At 39.7% G+C, this 9,182-nt stretch overlaps 1 pseudogene; it reads left to right on the top strand.

Annotated features, from left to right (window-relative positions):
* Positions 1 to 5,627: 5,627 nt before the first annotated feature.
* LOC149233240 (G-type lectin S-receptor-like serine/threonine-protein kinase At2g19130 pseudogene) lies at positions 5,628 to 8,552 on the top strand (annotated as a pseudogene).
* Positions 8,553 to 9,182: the final 630 nt, after the last annotated feature.

Raw genomic sequence — 9,182 nt, 5'->3', positions numbered from 1 at the left:
TATTATGTATCAAACTAGCATGTTACACACACACACATATACTAACGAGACAATTATACAAGTTTAATTGTCAGACTAATTATGTTGCTTAAAATGTCATTAGTTAAGCTTACATCACATTACAGACTGTCGACTTAACCAGCGCTAGCCGACAGGGTCAACTAGCCCTTTTTCCATCTAACTAGTTGGTCAAACTGAATAGCTCCTCCAACAATTGGGTAGACCAAAATATGGGGGGCGAACCCAATAATGGTGGGCAGACCTACCCATGGTTTTGTGCATTGCTTTTGCACATAGTTTTGGGCATGATGATTTTTTTCCCATGGTATTTTGTAAATCTGATTAAGGGAAATATGGTTATTTTCTAATCTAGGGTTAATGGATTGGGGTTTATGAATGCTTCAACATGTATATAATGTATTGTAACAATGAAAAGAATATAATGAAAAATCAATCTGGTTTTCCCGGTTTCGGTTCCATGAGAAAATATCTGTGTATATTTTATGTTCTCGCCATTGTTTATTTATATGTTTTAATAATTTGTTTGCAAGTAATTTTTGTACATGATTAAAACCTACAATCATCCCCCTCATAGTTGGTATATGAGTGACATTCGAAGGTTTTCAACTCTAAGTATGAATCTCATTATCTCAATTATGGTTAGGGTAGGAAACTCAAGCCTCAAGATTTAAAGGTAGCTTCTAAGTATGAAGGGATGTAAATGAGGTCTTGAACCACCACACAAAATATTTTTATCAGATATTTGGGCTTTAAGAAATAAATGGGCTCTATTGGAGGGTTTTTGGCACTATATTTGGGTCACAATGCCTTGAACATGGTTGTTTGAGAAAACTTAGCCTTAGCCTCTAAAGAAAGATTTTAGGCACCTAGGGACAATAATATCACCTCAGACGTCAATCTTGGGGCCTTAGACATGGTCAAGGGAGGAAGCATGAACCTTCTTGTCCTGAAGGAAGTTCCTATCCATCAACAGCCAACAAGGATGCCTCAAACAACCACACATTGCCTCTTGAGGGTATCTTTAGCCTATGATTTGGCACGTTGGTGCCACTAGGTGGTTTTGAGTAGTAGGTATGTCTCACATGACCATGAAAATGGTCTAGGGAAGAAGGCCATGCCTTAGGTCCTACAAAAAAATTTGATTCAATTAGAGGCATGCTTTGGATTCCCTAAAGCTTTTAATGGCCTAGCTAAGAAGGCCATGTCTTAGGTCATAAAGATAGCTTTGATGTATCCAAATCCTTGGATACCTTAAAGCTTTCTTTAGGACCTAAATCACAACCTTCTTCCCTAAATCATTTCAAGAGTCTTAGGACAAATTCCTACAACTCAAAACCTTCTAGTAGCATTGATATCCCCAATCATGGGCCAAGGATACCATTAGAAGGATATGTGTGGTTGTTCGAGGTATACTTCTTGACCATGGATGGATAGTAGCTTCCTTGAGGATCTAAGGTTCATGTTTCCTCCCTTTACTGGGTCTAGGGTCTTAAGATCCATGTTTGAGGTGTTATTATTGGGCGTGCATGTATAAAATATTTCTTTAGTGCCTAATGTTAGGGTTTCCTTCCCCAACCATGTTCAAGACACCTTGACCCAAGTCTAGTGCTAAAAATATTGTAATATAGCCCATATCCCCTCCTAAAAGGGAAAATATCCCATTAAAATGTCCTACGTAGTGGTTCAAGTACTTTTTTATGTCTCTTTAATCTTTGAAGATACTGTTAGGGATTAAGGCTTAAGTTTTGTTCCCCAAACATGGTCAAGGCAATGAGATTCATACCAAAAGCTCAAACACCTTTTAATGGTGCCCATTTCCCAAATAAGAGGGAGATGATGCTCTCAAGACATTAAGTTTGGTGGTTTAACACATTTTTCTTGGCACTGGATGCCTAAAATATTACTTTAGGTGCTAAGGCTCAATTTTCCTCCATTGAGCATGTTTATTGCCTCATGGCCTATGGAAAATATCCCACAAAGAGATCATTTGTGGTGAATTGAGGTCTCAATAATGGCTTTTGAGCCTTGAATGCTACTTTTTAGGCCTACAAAGCAAGTTTTATCACTCAACATTGGTCTAAGTATCTATATCAATACCCAATTCTTCAAAAACCCTAGTGATGTCAATATGCCCATTAAGAGGTAAAGGATATACTTTGGATGGCATGTGTGTTCTCATGGTGTTGCTTTCAAGCATTGGATGCATGAAATCTTCCTTGAAGGCCTCTCACCACCATTTTGAGGAACCCTTTACCTATAACTTGTTTTAAAAAATTGTAGTGGTGCACATAACTCCACTTGTAGGTGAAATACCGCTTTCAAATATATGTGTTTGTCTTGCATCTTAATTCCTACAATCTTCATTTTTTGCCTAAGAATTTGGCTTCCCCCCTAGCCATATCTAGGAGAGTAAGGCCCATACCTAGTTCTAAAAACTTCTTAAAAATATCCCTTTTCACAGTATGAATATGCTTAAGAGGTCATGTGTACTCGATCAAGGTATCATTCTTAAACCTTGAATCTTAGAAGCTTCCTTTGTGATGTAAAGCTTATGTTTCCTCCTTCAAAGATATTGAAGGCCCAATAAATTAAGTAGCTAGTACTAAAAATCCCCAAATAACATCCATATTCCTAATTATAAAAAAAAAAAGATAACCTTGAGAGGTCTTATATGGTGGGTTGATATGTTATTCATAACCATGTATTCCAAAGAGATTACTTTAAGATCAAATCATTGTATCTCCTCCCATGACGATGTGAAGAGCCTCAAAGACTCCCACTAGTGTTCAAAATATTCTAACAATACATAGAAATGTAACTTTAAAATGTTAAGTGTGGTAATTGGAGTTATTAGTTTAAAAAGTTATTGGTTTAGAAACATTGAGCAACTTATGGTCCAAATTTTCGGTTTTTTTACCAGGTAGAGATCCTAATACCTATCCGAATACTTAGATATATTAATATAATTTCTACTCCCACTTAAACGGGAAGGGCATGCATTAACCAAAAGAATTTAATCACGCAATTACTTTGAAAACAAGTATGCACTTTCGTGATTGTGTATGTGCTTTAAAGAATGCCCGTGTTTATGAGAAAGTTGTGAAGTAAATATGCGTGATCGTTTGATGAGCATTGACGTAGTTGAGCAAATACTGATGATTACTTTAATTTTTATGTGTATAAATCACAAACTTCAAATAACATTATGCTATTATTCTTGTAAGTTGTCTTAGTGCATATTGCATCACATAACTGTTAATTTTATGACTTGAATATTATATTTTACTTTTTAAAAATATAATAATAAAATAAAAATGGAGTGAACTGAAATCTGATTGATTTATTAATTTTAAAAGTTTAAATTTAAATAATTAGAATTATTAATACGTTAAATATATAATATTCAAATCTGTTATATTATTACTTATTGATGATTATGATGATGATGGTTACCGTCTATTGAGACCAAATTGGTCTATCGAACCTATAATTTTTTTCTTAGTTTCTAATTGTTTGGTTCCTCATCTTTCTTGGCGAGATTGGTGCTGCAGCTTTCTTTTTTTCCTCTACGATCTTCCAACTTTCTTTATCTTGCAGCGCCTTCATCTCTTCTGATTCTTGGGACATTGGTGTCTTAGCTTCACGATCTATTGTGTTCGTCCTTTTGAAGATAGTCGGAGAAGAAGTTTGGTCTAGTAGATCTGCTTTGCTGTTAAAGGGAGATTTATTTTGTGCGGTATTCGAACCCTCATAACTTGAGGGGTTGTCGCGTTCACTCTTTTGTTGTTGGGCAGGGCTTTCCCCTTGCTTGTCTTGAGAGTTGTTTCTTTCTTGCCTGATTTCTTGTGATTCACAGTGTAGTGTTCCTTTTGTGCTCCTTCCCACCATGTAGATTTGTGGTGATTTTTTCTAGGAGGCTTTTGGGCAATTTTTGGCTAAGTGGCCTGTCTCAAAGCAGGATCGACATCTGAAGAGGACACTTTCATAATCGAGTTTCTGGTTCCACACATAGTCTTTACTTGTTAGGTGTATTTCAGCTCGGAATCCAACGCTCAAGTCCATTTCCACACATATGAGTGCATAGGTGGTTCTGGGATATTCCTTTGTTTCTGGGCACCTGCAGTAAAATTTCCCAATTGCATTTGCAATGGCTTTTAGTGAAGAGAAATTCCAGAGAGGCAATGGTAGATTTGGCAATCTCACCCAAACTGGAGTTGATGTTATCACTGTTGCTGAGGGATCAAATGATGGGTTCCATGGCCTCATGAATAGCCCTTCTGCTTTTAGGGTTTTCAAAATCTACTATAAAGAAACCCATAGCACAAGGGTAGATATTAATTGCATCAAGAATTACAGGCTTCCATACCTACGAGATCCAACTATGGAGCGCTGTTAGCCGCGGCCAAAAACCATTGAATCGACAGATTATGGCACTTTCAAAGAACTTCAAAGCCTCATCGAGTGAGGCCTGGACCACTTGGACAATGGGCGCTAGGGTTTCACTGACGATATGCGGACGGAACTGAGCCAGCAGCTATTTTCGCGAATGCTCTCCCACTGAGTATAGAAGATTGCCGAAAAAAGTTGCCGAAAAAAAGCTACAGAATCGGTAGATCTACAACTTGGAGAGCTGCAAATCTCGAGAGCCGCTCTATACCTCAATAGAGCCACAAATTTGGAGAAATATAAAACCTAAAGGCCACCGAGGAATCGATAGACCTATTAAATCATACCCGACAAATCTAGAGCCGCAGATCTAACTTGGAGAGCGGCAAACGTGTTAGACCTAACTTGGAGCCACAGATCTAACTTAGAAAGCCGCAGACCTTGGAGAGCCCAATCAATCCGCAGACCCTGATCTATTTCAAACTTCCCAATAAATTACATAGCAGCAATCGAAAACGTATTTAGGGTTCTTACCAACCTTAAGCTTCTTACCAACCTTCGTGGATTGAAAGTTCAGAGCGTTGGCTGGAAAGAATGATCAAGACGAAGTTGGAAGACTTGCGTATTGTTGGCATATGAGGGGCTCTCGATCTGTGAGAGAAGCCGCAGAAGGAATCGGCTTAAGAAGTTGAATATCGGTATATATTTAGAAATAAATTAAATAATTAACCTAATAAATAATTATAAAATATTATAATAAAATAAAAATATATTTTAATATAATTATAAATCATAATTTTGATCTATGCAAATCATAAACTTCAAACAATCCGTCCGCTATTATTTTTGTAAGTTGTCTTACTGCATATCATTAAATAATTATCCTAATAAATAATTATAAAATATTATAATAAAATAAAAATATAATTTAACATAATTATAAATCATAATTTTGCTCTATATAAATCGTAAACTTCAAACAATTCGCCGCTATTATTTTTGGAAGTTGTCTTACTGCATATTGCACGGCATAAATATTAAATTTGCAAGTTAATGTTATATTTTAATTTTCAACAATTATGTCATAAAATAAAAGTGTGGTCGAGGAGAGTCCACGCGTTTTGATTCTGTATTTCTAGACGCGTATTGGTATTATAGTCATTGCAAGATTGGTCGCCGTCAATGCGTGATTAGTCTAAAGTATTAGGTATTGACTTACTATTGTAGTTGAACATTCAGAATCGGGGTAACCCCAATAAACATACGCGTATTATAAAGAGATGCAGAGTATGGTGTAGCAGCAGAGCGGCTCATGGATTTTAGAATGAGGTGCGGAAATTGGATGAGAGGGCAACTCTCCCAGATTCTCTCGTGTGTTTGTTTTTCGCTGCTGCTGCTGCTTCTGGTAAAGGCAGGCGATGCAGCTGATGTATCTTCTGATACTATAGTGTTAGGCGCCTCTCTGACTGGTAGCCAGACCAGAATTTCTAAGAATGGTGTCTTCAAATTGGGATTCTTCAATCTCACCAACAACAATGTTAAGAAATGGTATGTGGGTATTTGGTATGCCACCGCCTCACAACAAACAATTGCTTGGGTGGCCAACAGAGAACAGCCGCTGCAGAATGCATCCGGTGTTTTCAATCTCACAGAAGACGGGCGTCTACTTCTGTCTTATGGGGGATCCACCATCTGGTCCTCCAATGGAAACGGCAAGAAGCCCTCTTCGGCTGTGATTACGGATTCTGGTAACTTGGTCGTGGTGAGTGCCCAGAATGCCTCTGAATACATTTGGGAAAACTTCGATCATCCGGGAAATACGTGGTTGCCTGGGATGAAGATCAGTGTGAATCAGAGCGTGATTGCCTGGAAAAGCACTTGGGATCCGACTCCAGGGCCCTATGGCCTTCAGATGGATGCAGACGGAACCGACCAGTTCGTTCTGGTGTGGAAGAATAAGATCAACTACTGGCAAAGCGGTGTCTGGAACGGCCAAATCTTCAGCGACGTTCCGGAGATGACGCAGAATTACATCTATAATTTCAGCTTTGTAAGTAAAGGTTCGTCCAAGTATTTCACTTATTCTGTTAAATCCGAATTCACATATCTGTCACGTTTCGTCCTGGACCAGTCGGGAGAAATTCGAGTTTATATTATGCTGTCAAGTAACCAATGGAGCATGTTCTGGGCACAGCCCAGAGATCAGTGCCAGGTGTATGATTTGTGTGGTGCTTATGGATCATGTAACAATAACAATCTCCAGTCCTGCGGCTGTCTCACGGGTTTTGTCCCCAACGATACCCAAGAATGGAACTCTCAGCAGTGGTCAAGCGGTTGTGTCCGGAAGACGCCATTAAAATGTAGCAATGCCGGAAACTGGACCAACAAAGTTGGATTTGTGGAGTTGACTGGCAAATCGACGCCCCCTCAATGGGTTCAATACGAAGGGCAGGGGCAAGGGCAGTGCCGGACGACCTGTCTCGGCAATTGTTCGTGCACCGCGTATGCCTATATTTCTAACAGCACTTTGCAGGCTTGTCTGATATGGTTTGGTGAATTGCTGGATCTGTCTGATACGGCCTCCAACGGGATCTCGCTGTTTCTACTGTTAGATGAATCTGATTTGCCCAACTCCTCTGGTTCCAACAAGAAGGCTACCCTGGCAGGTGCAGTGGGTGGCGTCGCGGGCGGGCTGGTTGTTATTATGGCCCTTGTGTTTCTGTTTCTATGTTGTTGCAGGCGCACGGGACTATCTGCAACAGAATACGCGCCGGGAACGCTGACTGTATTCACTTACAGAGAGCTACAGGTCGCAACGAAGAATTTTTCTGAGCGTCTGGGAGGTGGGGGTTTCGGCTCTGTCTTCAAAGGAACTCTACCAGATGGCTCTCTGGTGGCTGTTAAGAAGTTGGAGGGTGTGAGCCAAGGAGAAAAGCAATTTCGCATGGAGGTAAGCACCATCGGAACCACACAGCATGTAAATTTGGTTCGTCTGCGGGGATTTTGCACAGAGGGCTCCGGCAGGCTGTTGGTTTACGAATACATGCCCAACGGCTGCCTCAGCGACTTCCTGTTCCACAAAAAGCGGAACAATGATGAGCAGAAGGTGCTGGACTGGAAAACGCGCTTCGGCATCGCAGTGGGAACTGCCCGGGGAATTGTTTACCTGCACGAGAAGTGCAGGGACTGCATCATTCACTGCGACATCAAGCCCGAAAACATCCTCCTGGATTCCAATTTCTGCCCCAAAGTGGCCGATTTCGGTCTGGCGAAACTCCTGGGCAGAGAGTATAGCAAGGTCTTGACCACCATGAGAGGAACCAGAGGGTACTTGGCTCCTGAGTGGCTATCAGGTCTTCCCATCACTGTCAAGGCCGACGTGTACAGCTTTGGTATGACATTGCTGGAAATAATTGGAGGGCGAAGAAACATGGACGGGGACGAGGAATCCAGCGAGATGTTCTTTCCCGCATGGGCTGCAACTCAGATAAGCAGCGGAAACGCCATGGAAGTTCTTGACAAGAAATTGGTGGACGTGAACGATGCAGAGGCAGAGCAGGTGAAGAGGGCTGCCATCGTGGGAGGATGGTGCATTCAAGATGACGAAGACGAAAGGCCGACGATGGGCCAAGTGTTGCAGATATTGGAAGGCGTCGTAGACCCCCCTGCTCTACCCCCGCTTCCCCTCTCTCTACAGACTTTTGCCCTAAAAGCCAGCAGTCTCGTCTTCTTCTGGGAGAAGGATCCTTCTGCTCATGCACGTGACAACGGTGATCACCCCTCCACTCCACCGTAGAGCCCCTCACACAGTATTTTCTACTTGCTTACATTTTCAGCTAAATAGTTTATCTAGATTATCTGCTGGTTTCCTTTTTCATTTGTAAATATTTTATCTAGACCAGTGGACGTAGAAAGTCCGGAAAGAATCATCTGAGTCTCCCAGTGGCCCTCCCTATTATGCACCAGTAAAATACTTATTTTATGACCGCGATAAAAGTTATGATGTTAAGTGAAAACGAGTTCGGCGCCCACCTGTAGATTAGTGAGCGCTTTGTAGTTTCGTTTAGTAAATCAATCATGTGACCACAAGGTGTACATATATATATATAAATAATAAATGTATTAGCGACTTTTGTTGATCTTGACATGGACGAAGGACTGAGCTTGATGTTATATGTAATTTAATCGCACTTATTTTATTTGGTGGTGATCCGTTCAACATGGAATCAAATGATCAACACGCTTCTTTCTTTTTTGTGAGACGTGACGTGCAAGAGATTCTGACCCACAAAATTGGGATTTTGCTATCCTCCTCCATGGGTTCAGGAGCCTCCATTGGCTTTATGTCGAATTGGAGGTTGACTCTGCTTTCGTGTTTCAGACATATAACTTGTATTGTACAGGTTAATTGACTTTTTATGATGTGTAAGGATATATGTAAGTTATTAAAATTGAAATTTTGTTAAATCAAAATAAAAAAAACTTGAAAAATTTAAAAATAAAAAAATTTATACATAAAAATTGGATCCGTTTCTACTCATTAATATATATCTATACTTTTCTACTCATTAATATATATCTATACTGATTATTTTATATATATAACAAATATAATCTATACTGATTATAGTTCCTAATTTAGAAAATTTTCAATTAGATTTATTTAGGTACACATGAATTGAAAATAAATATATCTAACAAATTAATAAATAAATTAACTAACTCTTGGACCAGTGAAATATAGCTGTCAATTATAGCCATTTCTTTCTAACAGT

Source organism: Pinus tabuliformis, chromosome J (genome assembly GCF_031772625.1).
Source record: "Pinus tabuliformis cultivar Carrire ecotype Pingquan chromosome J, CPIR1, whole genome shotgun sequence".
Taxonomy (NCBI): Eukaryota; Viridiplantae; Streptophyta; class Pinopsida; order Pinales; family Pinaceae; genus Pinus; species Pinus tabuliformis.
The sequence above is the reverse complement of the archived record's forward strand: the minus strand, read 5'-3'. Positions and strand labels throughout refer to the sequence as shown.